Source organism: Ciconia boyciana, chromosome 8 (genome assembly GCF_034638445.1).
Source record: "Ciconia boyciana chromosome 8, ASM3463844v1, whole genome shotgun sequence".
Taxonomy (NCBI): domain Eukaryota; kingdom Metazoa; phylum Chordata; class Aves; order Ciconiiformes; family Ciconiidae; genus Ciconia; species Ciconia boyciana.
In genome coordinates, this window is record NC_132941.1 from 18,077,434 (window position 1) to 18,090,522 (window position 13,089).

Genomic DNA, 13,089 nt, shown 5'->3' on the forward strand with positions numbered 1-13,089 from the left:
AAGAAATGAATAGCATATATTGACCAGTCATACCTAATGTACACCTCCTCCTCACCCTGAAACCAAAGGGAAACAATAGATAATTTGCAACGGAATGTCTTTTGCTCCTGTTATACCACATCAACATGATCCCTCAGTGTATTTGAAATGTTTCATTACCTCACATGAAAGTGAAATCTTTACAATTACTTTTCTATAGGCCAGACAACCTTCCTTTCATGCTATTCACCAGATGATATCAAGAGGTTTCTGAGATTACTTAGTTATTTTTCATATTTTTAAAAGACTGTACATTCTGAACTGTGTTCTTGCGTTTCTTTTTGTGGTATAGAATATTTGCTCTGCTTGGTTTAATCTAATAAGCCTTTAAAATGCAGTAATTGCCTTGTAAATGGCATTCTAAAAGTGCTCTATAATTAGAACCCACCAACAGAACTTAAAAGTAGAACAGAGACAGAGACATGCTAAAGACAGTGTAAAATCCTATGGCATTGCAGAAATGGTATTCTTGAACGTATATCCCAACTGAATGTAGCTTTTATAATTAAAAAGATTAGCTATTTCCTGATGAAGTAATAAAAATATGTGTAATCACATCTTTAATTATAATTTACTGTTGATGTGGCTTAATAATTCTTTAGGGTTTAACTCCACAGCTCAAAGAAGGATACTAAACCTGTAGTGCCACATCCACATAGTTGCTTGAGTAAAGATTTTAGGACTAGTATCAGTTTTGCAGTGTTATGCCTGCTATACAAAAAAACCCACCAAAAGTATAACCTCATTACAGATATCTCAAACTGGGGGAGGGACAGAAACAGAATATTTTTATTCAACAGAATAAGCCTCTAAAACTAAGGCAAGGAGATTTTATGGCCTGTTCTTGTGGCTGTCCTGCTCCAAGAGATCAGTTTTAAATAATGGAAAAATTATCCCTTGTGTTTTACCTGCGCACAAATGCTCCATTGATAGCTATGCAGACACTTCAACTTTAAATTTTATTTCATAATAAATATAAATTTTAGTATCTTGTCATGATTATCACAAGTATTTCCTAATTCACTGGGAATAACGGAGAAGTATAGGATGTATAGGAATAAGGGAAGGAAATAGAGGAATAAAGGAAAAGTAAAGTATATATTAACATTATCGTGCATAAAGAATATATGCAAAATCAATTAAAACACATTCTGGCCACTGTGAGACAACTTGCAATCCATCCAGAGCTCTGGTAGAATTTTTAGGCTGTCCTAGAATGGGTTATACAAAGTTGTAAAATGCTTTGCAGGGTACCTTTCTGCTGAGTATGGAGGCTACTCAGAAGTCTGGCAATCTTTCTATCTCCTGATAATTTGTATGCTTTTTATGTTCATCCTGCAATTTCCTAGGTAATATTTCATCTCAATAACAAGGTCAGTTTCCATACTGACTTAGCACTAAATTATAACAGATAGCTATAAGCATCACATGAGCCAGTGCTAATGTAACTATGGAAAGTCATGTGGCTGAAATTCAAACAAGACAAGACAGACATTGAACTTGGAGGCAGCTATATTTCTCTGTGGGAAAACTACTGAGGTCAGAAGGGCCAATTGTACAAATCCATACTAACAGAATCTGGCCTTGCACAACTGACATGCAAAAACATTGCAATTTCTTCAAACTGTTAAGTCTAACACAGTATTTTTTGTCAACTTAAAATGTTTAATGAAAACAGCCAGTAGAACTAAATTTCCTTCTTCTTACCTCTACATACTGGTACACTTTTGAAAAGATCGTTCACTGGAAAACTACTAAAGGAAAACTTATTCATTTGGCCCCTACTGTAGATTTAACTACTTCTTCAATAAAACCAAATTATTCCACCTGAAGTGTCTGTTAATATATGGAATCCTTCTGTGTTTACAACAATTCAGTGTTTTGAAACGGACTGAACAATGACTGGAAGGTGTACTGTGCAGTCAGAAATGTTGTACAATGGTGAGATAAAATTTATTTTGGCTAGAACATGGAAAACACGTTAAAACACCATGGCAAATTCCTAGAAGAGCCTTTTAAGCCATCAAACCTATACAGTGACTAGTGACCTGGGGGTGTAGGTGAAAGGTGAGACAGGATTTGGGGAATTCCTCAAAGGTGAGGGATTAGCACTTTTGACATTTGTGTAAATTACAAATTTCCGTGTTGTTAGAGAAAAAAATGATACTGCAAAAAGAGGGCCTTCACAGTAAGAAGAAACATAAAATCTGTTGGTTTCATGAGATTCTCTTCCTCAAGAATACAAATCTAAGCTGTATATTTGACCATTTCTTTTTTGTAGAAAACTCCCTCTTATTGTGGTGCAGCTACACAGACTGACTGCTCTCTGAAGCCTGGTAATCTGAGATACTCCTTGCACTGAGTTCCAGGCTTCTGATCATACTAACCTAGACCTGAGATTACTGTCAGCTACAATGAAAACAGGATTTATTGAACCTGACATGCAGTAAGAAAGGGAAGAAAATTGGTTAAATTAAAGCTGTTAGAGCAAGCTTTATGTGAGCAAGCTCTGTTGCTATCACATAGATATAAAATAACTCCATGGGTGTTAGCTAAATAGGATTACACACATGCAAGAATAATTTTAGCTCATCACAACTTAGAAACTTAATTTTGGAAACTGGGTGTCAGACACCCAGTTTAACCCTCCCATTTTCTTCCAATGGAAATAAGGCTTCCCTAAGAGGTCGTGCATGTTATACTTGCTTGTATACTTGTGTATCTCTTATATACATAGGTATAGGTACTAATATCTACATAGGTATAAGTAGTAAATTTATAACTTCATCTCCTTCAGTCCCTGCTCCCACTAGGAAAAAAAGACTAGGAATCTGTCTAGAAAAGTTATGGGCCTATTCTAGTCTTAAAATCATTTAGAAAGATGAATTAGTTCATCAGATAAATTTCTATTTTTCTGGTTTTGAGGAATGCCAAGACAGTAATGTCCCAACCAGTCAGTGAGAATACTGGCCCCCACACCAAATTACATTTCTAATAAGATTTCAGCAAAATAGCGAGGCAATTCCTGTCGTTCTTTGTGCCCATATTCTTTTCTTCAAAAATTGTGATCTTGCCATTTAAAAGTTATTTAAGTACTCTGAGTATTTATATAACGGAATACATTTATCTGTTAACAATATCAGATAAATGTAAGGTAGTGTTAGTTAATTCTACCTCATCATTAAATATACATAATAAAAATGTTCCATTTGGTTGCATCCAGTTCCACCTGAAATACAGCATCCACATAGATTCCTGAGATTTGTGTATCTGAAATCAGGGGTTTTTTACAGCTTTTGGAAAACAATGGCTATTTAAAAATTAGCTCTTCAGGGTAGATGGAAAGATCATAAAAGCATTGTGGCAACACTTTGTATCTTCAATAGACATATGGCTTTTAAGAGCTGTTAGCTGTTGCATATACATTTCTATGCACACAAGAAAGCACACCAGACTTCGTGCTTGTGAACTACACATTAATAAAATATAGCACTCTTACCAATACAACTGTATTCCACTCCATTTATTCTTTGAGAAAATGTTGTGGTTTCACTGAACAACTACTGTTAACTCTCATCCTGGCTCAATTTCATTTACAGGGAGGCTATTCTATTGTTATTTTAATATTATAGAATTATGCCTTTAAAATGCATTTCACTTTTTTGCTTTTATTGCCATCAACTTCTTTGAAATAAATGTCCTTAGAAAAGTCCATGTTTTAGTGTATCCTTTAATGCAAAAAAGTGATGTCATATTAAAGAAAAGCATAATAGCACAGGAACAAGAAGGGGGCATTATTTTAAAAATATGTGTCCTTTTGCCATTCCAAAGGAAAAGAAATTCTTAAACTTGATACTTATTTAAAAATACATGGTGTACAAGCAATTCATCTTTCAGAACTTACTTGATTAGCATTTTATCCTTTAGTTTATAGTTTACCAAGCAAAGATTCTTTGAATATTTTTGGTGTGATGAATCTGTTCAAATTTTTAACACAATAAAATTGGAAATACTTACCACAGGCAATTAATTAATCATTGCAACATGATTTCATGTATGTGCTTCCCCAGCCTCGTGCAAAAAAAGACAGCTTTCTTTCCATGAATACCAATATCAGGTTACAGGCAGAGGTAAATAAAAGTATACTATTTGAATAATAATGTAGAAGGGAATAGGAGGACAGAATAGGTCACTTCAAATGAAACCCAAAGATTCAGCAAAACATTTCAAACTGTGCCATTTAAGAACAATAAGCCAAACATTCTCGACCTTACTCCAAGAGCATCCATTCAATGAATGGTTATATGGCTGGAGGGGAAGGTGGTTAGAATATTAAGACTATCAATTTACAATAGCTGTGGAGGTAGGTCATTGGAAAGGACTCATTTGTAAAAGAAAATGGAGATGCTTAACTTTCTAGTAACTCAGGGTTTAACTATCAGGTTAGCAGTTCACACCCAACCATTTACACTCAAATTTTACAGTTTCTTGATTCTCAGTGTATACTAACTCTTCAAAAAGACTTTTTATCGCTATTGACTTTGAAGTCCTGTGAAAGGTTTCATGGGCGCTCACTTAACGTTATCATAGGAAAAAATGAAATTTTCTTTAAAAGGTTACAGGAAAGGATTGACAGCATCATTTTAATGAGTCAAACCTCAAAAGAAATTAGATTTGCAGGCATTAATAATTGACACATTCCCCATAAGCAGTATCTACTAAGACATAACAATTAAGCATTGCTAGTAGTCTATAGACTTTTGATATTAGCAATTCTTCCAACTGGCTAGCTGGAAACGGGTAGCTCTAATTGGTCAAAAATGAATTGTTAACCACGGTCCAAAAGGTATAAAATTATTTATTACATGGCCGTTTATTCACCACATTTGGGTGTTTAAGTCTCACCAAAAAAAAAGGAAGAGATACAGGAATTCCTTGTAGTTTACTGTATTCAGACCACTTTCCTGGTGGAAATACAGTCAAGAATAGATATCGCTGAGTATTATGTGCAGTGAAACTACAGAAGAGTATTTTGGAAATTGCATTAAGTTCTTCCCAGTGATGAAACCTCTAAAATCTTGCTGAAAGCCATTAACACTCTCCCCATTCAATTAGCATAAGAGGATTAGGTTGCATTTTTTTCCTGTTAGCAGAACATTGTCTTGTTCAAACTCATACAAATACTTGCGCTGCTGGCAGATTTAGTAAATAAATAAAAAAATCTTTTGAAATAATAAAATAAGGGTAAAGACTATTGTGTTAATTCCTTTCAAGATAAAATAGTCTGCCTTTGTTAGGCAGAATCAGCAAATTGCAAGGTTAAATTATGAGACATTTTACAAAATAAAGATTTAGTAAGAATAGTAGATAATGAAGATAATCAGAGGTTTTGTTAGCAGTGAATTATGTAATGGGATTTTGCATTTCCAACCTTTGAATAAATATCCGTAGCTTGCAGCTGGTTGTGTTTCAGGCACACTGCTCCATAGTGGATGATCACCTGATTTGAAAAGCAAGATTAGAAAGATTTTTCCCTCTGTGTCTAAGGCATAAATTGCACATCAGTAAAATCCTCTCCAATTTATAACAACTGGTTAGAAGATAAATACTCTGTCAATCACTTTAGCAGATACTCAAGATGGCTTGAAACCTTTACACCCATCAGCTTTTTCCATCAGATGTCAGCAGAAAATTTGTATATATACATCTTACAAAAATAAGACCTTTCCTCCTAAGTAAGTACTTTGAATGGAAAATTATTTAGATGTGCTCTGTTATAGCTCAGTAGGTTTACGCATAAATAGTTATTGAAAACAAAGCAATGAACACAATGCTTTAAACTATTATTTGGTATTAGAATTAGAAACACGCAGTGATCTGACATACATACTGTGTGCTAGATGCTATGGGAGCACATGAAGGATGTGTACTCTGAAGTAAGAAGTCTGCAACTTAAATGGATATTGACAAATGAATTACTGTTACCTTCAGTTGTCAGCTCTCCATTCCCTATGGCTATGGGTACTAGGATGTGCTGCATAAAGGGAAAACAAATTATACTTTGGAATCTGTACTTGAATTGATTTCCACTAAGTCACTGCAGGTCCAGCAGGGCCACCTCTAAGGCCAACTTATTAAATACCACACTCATTGCTATCAAGAAGGTCTAAGAAGCAGCATGCATACTGGACCTCAGTATATCTGGCAGAACTAAGCCTCATATCTCTGTGTATTGCACAGCTTACCTGAAAGGCTATTTCAGCCCTTGTACAGCAAAGTACATACACAATCATTTAGTTCTGAGAATGGGAGTAGTTAATCAGCATGTAAGACCAGCATGTAAGCATGTATAATGTGGAGCTGCCTGTCTGATTTCAGAAATGCACACTTACCATCCATTGAGGACCCAGCCTAAAGTACCCAAAGTATGTGAACTGGTCCTATATTTCCTGGTTCCCAAATTAGCACTGTAGCCGCAAACATCTTATTTATATTAAGTTACAAGCAATAAGTTGGAAAAAGCATAACTAAATATAACACCTAAAAATGCAGACCAGACTTAACCTTATGGGAGACAGAGCATACTCAGTGAACAAGACCTAGCTTGAAATGTCTCTTAGGTAAAACAGAATAAACTTGCATTTTTCTTCTGTACAAGAAGTCTTGCTTATTTGTGAGATTCATTTAAAGTCTCTTTTAAAAATGAAGAATTTGACAGCAATCCTGTATCTTTCCTCCCAAAAAAAGATGTCCTGAGCAAAAAGCAATTAAAAAAGGGTCCCAAACTCATAAAAACAGGGAGACAGTTCTGGGGAAGTCTCATTAGGTATTACTCTGTTCTTATCTTCCCTAAGCACCTGCTTTTGGCTACTCTGGGGGACGGGATACTGGGCCTGATGACCTTTCCTCTAAGCCAGCACAGCACGTTACCTAAGTCAAACTCTGCCATTGAATAGCTGTAAGACAGTCCTACCCTTTCAGATAAGTTAAGGTGATTCATGTGGAGGCATGTATTAGTTCCACATATCAATTTCTATTCACACAAATTCAGGAACTATTACTAGGACTATTTTAAAAATCAATCACTTATATAAATTTGAGTTTTGATTGATATAAAATTAAAGTTCATATGCATCAGTTTTCCAAACATTTAGGTCAAAATTCTCTTTTAATCAACACTACAGAGAATCTGATCTCTTATCCGCAGAAATCCGCAATTTAGATTAAAGAGGATTTTGTCCACACAGGATAGTTAATTATCACTCAAAATATTCATTAAAATTCAAAAATGCCAAATACAAAACCCAACACTGCTGTCATTAGGACATATGAGACAAAGTCACTGCACAAAATCACCTCATATATCAGGAGGTCAAATTATTAGGAGGAAAATTAGTAATCAAAGACAAAATTATTAACCTGAGGCACTTCTGAGGAAGGAAGCATTCCACAAAATTCTGACATCTCTAAAGAGAGATGTAATAGGTGTTTACAGAGTCAAGCTGCTGAAAGCAATCTTTCTGAAATTCAAATTTTTTTTTTAAATTGATAAGAATAGCATGCTTTCTACAACATTAATACCTTATGAGAAACACATTGAATGCAGTGTTGCACTTCAATCGCAGAGTACTGTGGAATTTGGTTACCAAGTATTAAGGCCCTACAGAAGTTAATGTCAGCTACAGCAATTCCTTGTTATTGCTCAGCAAAGCACAACATAGAAGAGATTATACCGATTTGGGATTTCATGTCCTTTTTCATAAGCAGTGTTTCTTTAACGTGCCTTCTCTCCAAGAAACATTCAACCAAGGAAAAATAAAATGCTTCTCAGGGAGAAGTCCTGCATCTACTACCTTAATTACAGGTAAACCGTCTTTTCCTTATTAACTGTGATTGACTACATAACCAGAAAAATAAGCAGGCTTAATTTTTTATTAAAAACAAACTTTTCAAGAGTTTCATAGCAGTACCATTTCTTAGCTTACAGATACCCAATTTCATGTCTGCATTAATATCATCAGTATGTAGGAGTACTTAGAAATCTTCGAAGACAGCTTCTGGAGAAAAGCTAAAGAATGTATGTTCATTGTATGGCAAGCTAACAGTCATCTTACACCTTAAAACAATTATCTCCATGTATGAAGACTGCTGTCTTAAAAAAAAAAAAGGTTTCTTTCAAGTCCTTGTACTAGATCTATGTTGTGGATATCTACCTACGTTGTGGATGTCCAGAGTATTCCAGTTTCCATACTGCACCAAGAGCCTTTCAAAAGCACTGTAATTCCATTCCGTCAACAGATGACACATGAATCTAAACAATCTCAGTGCAAATCCTTTCTCATATTCACACTTTCTGCTCTGAATTAATGACTTTGAAAAGCGGAGTATGTTTCTTCCACATTGTAAAGATAAAATATACATGTAGCAGTGTCACATTTATTTTATTCCTTTACTAGCATATTTTTAAACTTCTCCCATCCTTCATTCCATTCCTGTCACTGTCAAATTCATTATTGAGCCATACAAGTGGGTCTTGCTGCAAAATAACTGAACTCTGAGTGTTGGGATTATGAATACTATACTGTATCTTCCTTGCTTAAGAATAGTGTGCTGGTAATCTGTGTTATGGACTAGATGTTCTTAATTTTAGATTTCCACATCTTATTCTATCACACATGTTCCTTTTCTGTACTTTGGTTTCTTATAATTTCAACAGTTATCCAAAATTGTAAAGTTATGCCTCTGTCTCAATATAATTCTCCAAAATAAGAACCATCTTTTTTTCTTTTCACATGATTAAGCTGTGCATGCTATTCAAAACAGGCCTCAAGCCGATGATTTAATATTTGGTAACACAAAGATAATGAGATGCGTTGGCTGAAAGTAAATCATAGCTGTTGCACATCTTGACTATCTTGTGTGCTTAGCTTAGGGATCAAAACCATTCATCTATAATGCACCTATGAGTTTATAGAATGTTGTACCAATGGATAAAATTGGTTCCTGACTCAGTTAGAAAATGTGTTCACTAATTCATTTATCTTAAGTGGCAAAGCAGCAAATGCATTCAGGGTATACTGTCTGTTGATGAGAGATAGGAATGCCTGAAAGAAACGTTACAACTCAGCTTTCACAAAACAGATGTATTTTTTTTCTTATCATGTTATTTAGAAGGATTTCAATTTAAAAAAAATAAATTTATCTATGACTATTACAACTACCACCCTGTAAGAATATTGTAACCAAAAAGGATTAGCAAAAATTATTTCTCCAGTGTGTTTAGTTTATCTTTGCAGCTTTGGGTCTGTTCAATTTCATTATTTCCAAAGCATTTGCAATTTCTGCTTGGCCTTTCATACAGTTGCTAAGAAGAGAATATCACTGGGGGGAAAAAAAAAAGCAAGCAGCTACATGTTCAAAAGTACAAAGTTGGCAGAGGGAAATAAGAATAAACTCGATTACTTTAAGCTGATTTTAATTTTTTTAATTACCTATCAAGCTTCTTTCCTTTTAATGTTTTCCAAGTATTTTCCAAACATGTATCCAAATATCCTATTTTTTTCTCTATCTACTTTCAGTGGTAATCTTGCTCAGAATGTCAGTCCTGCTCAGTCATAGACACTCCCCTAGACTCTGCTGAAAAAGATTAGAATTTTACTAGCTAAATAAAACACATGGAAGTATTCTCAGAAGATGTACCACTGAATGAAATTCACACATGCATCTAAAAAAAACATAACTAAAAATAAATTAGAAATAAAAATAAAATCAGAAATATTTATTTAAGATTCAACTGAAATTCCAGTTTAATATTTTAGTCACAGAAGTAAATTTCCATGTACTTGGATTTATAAAATATCCATTAATACACACTACTACTGTGACCCTCCTTGAATTATCACTGAAAGGGCTGGTGAGAAAAGTACACTTCCAATTTAATTTTGTTTCTCAATTTGTATTACCTAAACCCTACTCGTCCCATTTTAATAGTCATAGTCTCTGTGCATAAGTGCATGTCTATGATACAATAAACTGGAGACACCCAGGATAAGTCTTTAAGAGTAGTTCAAGCATAAGCATTCTGCTATGGCAGCTCACACCCACAGCACAGGGTTTGCAAGCTATGCTAAGCTACTTTTGTACCTCCTTGCTTGGGTTACCTGCAATATAGACTCAGAAAACTGTCAGGAATTAATGTGCATGTATATTGAATAGATTGTTGTTCACATACAATGTTTTAATTTGTGTGTTATAAGCCTGAATTGAAAGAACAACACAGAACACTGTGTGAGAATCAGGTATCTTGCACAATTCATCCATGAAGTTGATCATCCAACGTAATACAAATAAAAAATTGGGTAAGATGCATCACTGTCCTGGTTTCAGCTGGGACAGAGTTAATTTTCTTCTTAGTAGCTGGTATAATGCTGTGTTTTGGATTTAGTATGAGAATAGTGTTGATAACACAGGGATGTTTTAGTTGTTACTAAATGTAATGTTTACACCAGTCAAGGACTTTTCAGCTTCCCATGCTCTGCCGGGTGCACAAGAAGCTGGGAGGGGGCACAGCCAAGATAGTTGATCCAAACTGGCCAAAGGGCTATTCCATACCGTATGATGTCATGCTCAGTATATAAACTGGAGGGAGTTGGCCGAGGGGTAGCAATCGCTGCTCGGGGACTGGCTGGGTGTTGGTCAGCGGGTGGTGAGCAGTTCCATCACTTTTTTTTTTCCCCCTGGGTTTTGTTCCTCTCTCTCTTTTGTTGTTTTCCTTTTCATTACTATTATTATTATTATTATTCCTTTTTCCCAATTATTAAAGTGTTCTTATCTCAACCCACGAGTTTTCTTTCTTCTGCTCTTCCAATTCTCTCCCCCACGCCACTGGGGGGGAAGGGTGAGCAAGCGGCTGTGTAGTGCTTAATTGCCGACTGAAGCTAAACCACTACAATCACGTTCCAGTAGACTTCCTAAACCCTTTCACTATTTTTTTCTCAACAAAAGGGCAGAATTCGTCATCTGCTTTGCAAAGTACAGTAAGAAATAACACTAAAATGCTCAATACTAAAAAAAAAAAAAAATAGCCAAACCTAGAAATCACAGTATTTCTCTTTCATTTGATCAGTTTTTAAATAAGATGATTATTCAAGGCAATAAAAGGGAACAATTATTTCTAATAAATCAACAGAGTGAGAATCCATACCCAGATTGTACATATTTTGGGGAGCAAGTAAGAGTTGGTCTGAGGGAGCAAATTAAACTTCATAAAATAGACACCAGGGCCTAGTTATCAAATTGCCTAATACATCTTATAGATTTAATCATTCCAATAGCAAGTAGAAGGAAATTCATACTGATTCTTTTTCCCCATTTGCCAAGCAATGTGGAAACCATAGGGTTTGGGGGCTTTTTTCCTTGGCAAGGCATGTGAGGATGGAGCAGGGAGAGTTAAATGAGCTTATTGTCAGGTAAACAATTCTGATCCTAACTGATACATGTTAGTCTCCAATGAACAATAAATACTGTCATTAATATTAAAATAATATAAAACTACCTGCATACAGAAGTAACTAGTACTTTGAAACCATATAGGTCTAAAATATATCAACTAAAAAAGAGGATCTATATTTTGTCTGCAAGCTATACATTTAAAAGGAGTCCTGATTATTTTGCTTCCAGACCCTCCCTGAATATTGACATGCATTCTCAAATGCATTTCCAGCTTCTTAAATGTTCAGGATAATGTACTATGCCTCTGCATTAACTCAGTTTTAATATTTAGTTAGGATGTCCTTAATTTATTTTACTGATGCAAATATAAATGGTTTTAATTTGAATGCTATCTACAAATAAATCAAAGGAAATAAAATTTTCCTTCAGTGTTAATGTAAAAAAAAAAAAAAACCAACCAAAACTTGCTTTCATCTCTTTTTTCCTTTAATTCATATATATCCATAGCAAAGACATTTTATTTTTTTAAGCTTATGCAGAATACATGCATAATATCTTTAAAAGCTTTGTTATTACTTATAGCTCATAAGTGGTTTAATTGAGTCTTATTGCTGTAATGCCAACCAGGAGACAACACTGACAACTAGGAAAGGAGGCACTTTACCAATCAATGTATGCTCTAATAGAGTTTGGTTCTGACATTCTTCCTGGCCAATTTTAACCAGCTGTAGTCATGGTCCACGGTCTTGCACAGGTTGGCTGGCAGCCACAAATATTTCTGAGAGTAGCACTTTATTTTCCATTTTTAAAATTTTCATTATTTGCAAGGGCTACTTGAAAACATATGCAAGAAGAAAAGAACTGGAGAAGCATGTTCCTATTGTAGGGGGTAGGAGAAACGGTTTGTTTTCCTCTAGCTTATGAACTTGCAGCCACAAGGCTAGTTAATACAAACTACAGAAAAATGCATGCTCACAATCAAGAACTTGTTAAATGAGAATCTTTGTATTAAAAAAACCCTAAATCAAAGCTGCTCCTTTATTCTATTTATTGCAGTCATCTATAAGTGTTGTATAGTCCTACTGAGGAAATACTCTTTTGAGGAGAAAAAGGAAAAATATTTTCCGCATTTATAGGCTGCCACGGTATCCCTTTAAATGTTAGTCACAAATGGTGCTAAGCACACACTGAATGCCTTCTACTTCTATTTTTTCCACATCAAAAGAATTTTTTCATGCTGACAGAGCAAAGCTGGCAACATGCTACTGTAGTCAATGCTGTAGGTGTCTCAGATGAACACAAGCAATGTGAGCTTAAAATGACTGCAGATGTGCTGTTAGTAACAAGCTGTCTTGAATAACCTAAAGAGCAGAAAACATACAGCATCTCCAAATGACCTTCTTGACCAAATGAAATGACCAAAATTTCAGCCATGTCTTTAGGTGGTATGACAGATTGTAGTATCATTGACTTCAGAAAATCAATATAAAAACACACCAAGGAAAACTCTGTCCTTACTAGTTATTTCAAGATAATGAAAGCATAAACTGTCTCTTTCTCCTAATAACATTTAATTTTTATCTTTGCTAACGATCTGCA

The 13,089-nt window shown here is 34.9% G+C and overlaps 1 protein-coding gene across 12 annotated transcripts in view; it reads right to left on the bottom strand.

Annotated features, from left to right (window-relative positions):
* The window catches only part of APBA2 (amyloid beta precursor protein binding family A member 2), a 110,364-nt gene that overhangs the window by 56,340 nt on the left and 40,935 nt on the right, over nucleotides 1–13,089 (bottom strand). For 8 of the 12 annotated variants that reach the window (XR_012043886.1, XM_072870827.1, XM_072870826.1 and 5 more), the window contains one exon: nucleotides 5,471–5,539. The exons of the other annotated variants lie outside the window; for them this stretch is intronic. The gene's annotated coding sequence lies outside the window, so the exon portion shown is untranslated. The remainder of the gene's footprint in view (nucleotides 1–5,470; nucleotides 5,540–13,089) is intronic. 12 annotated transcript variants of the gene reach the window in all.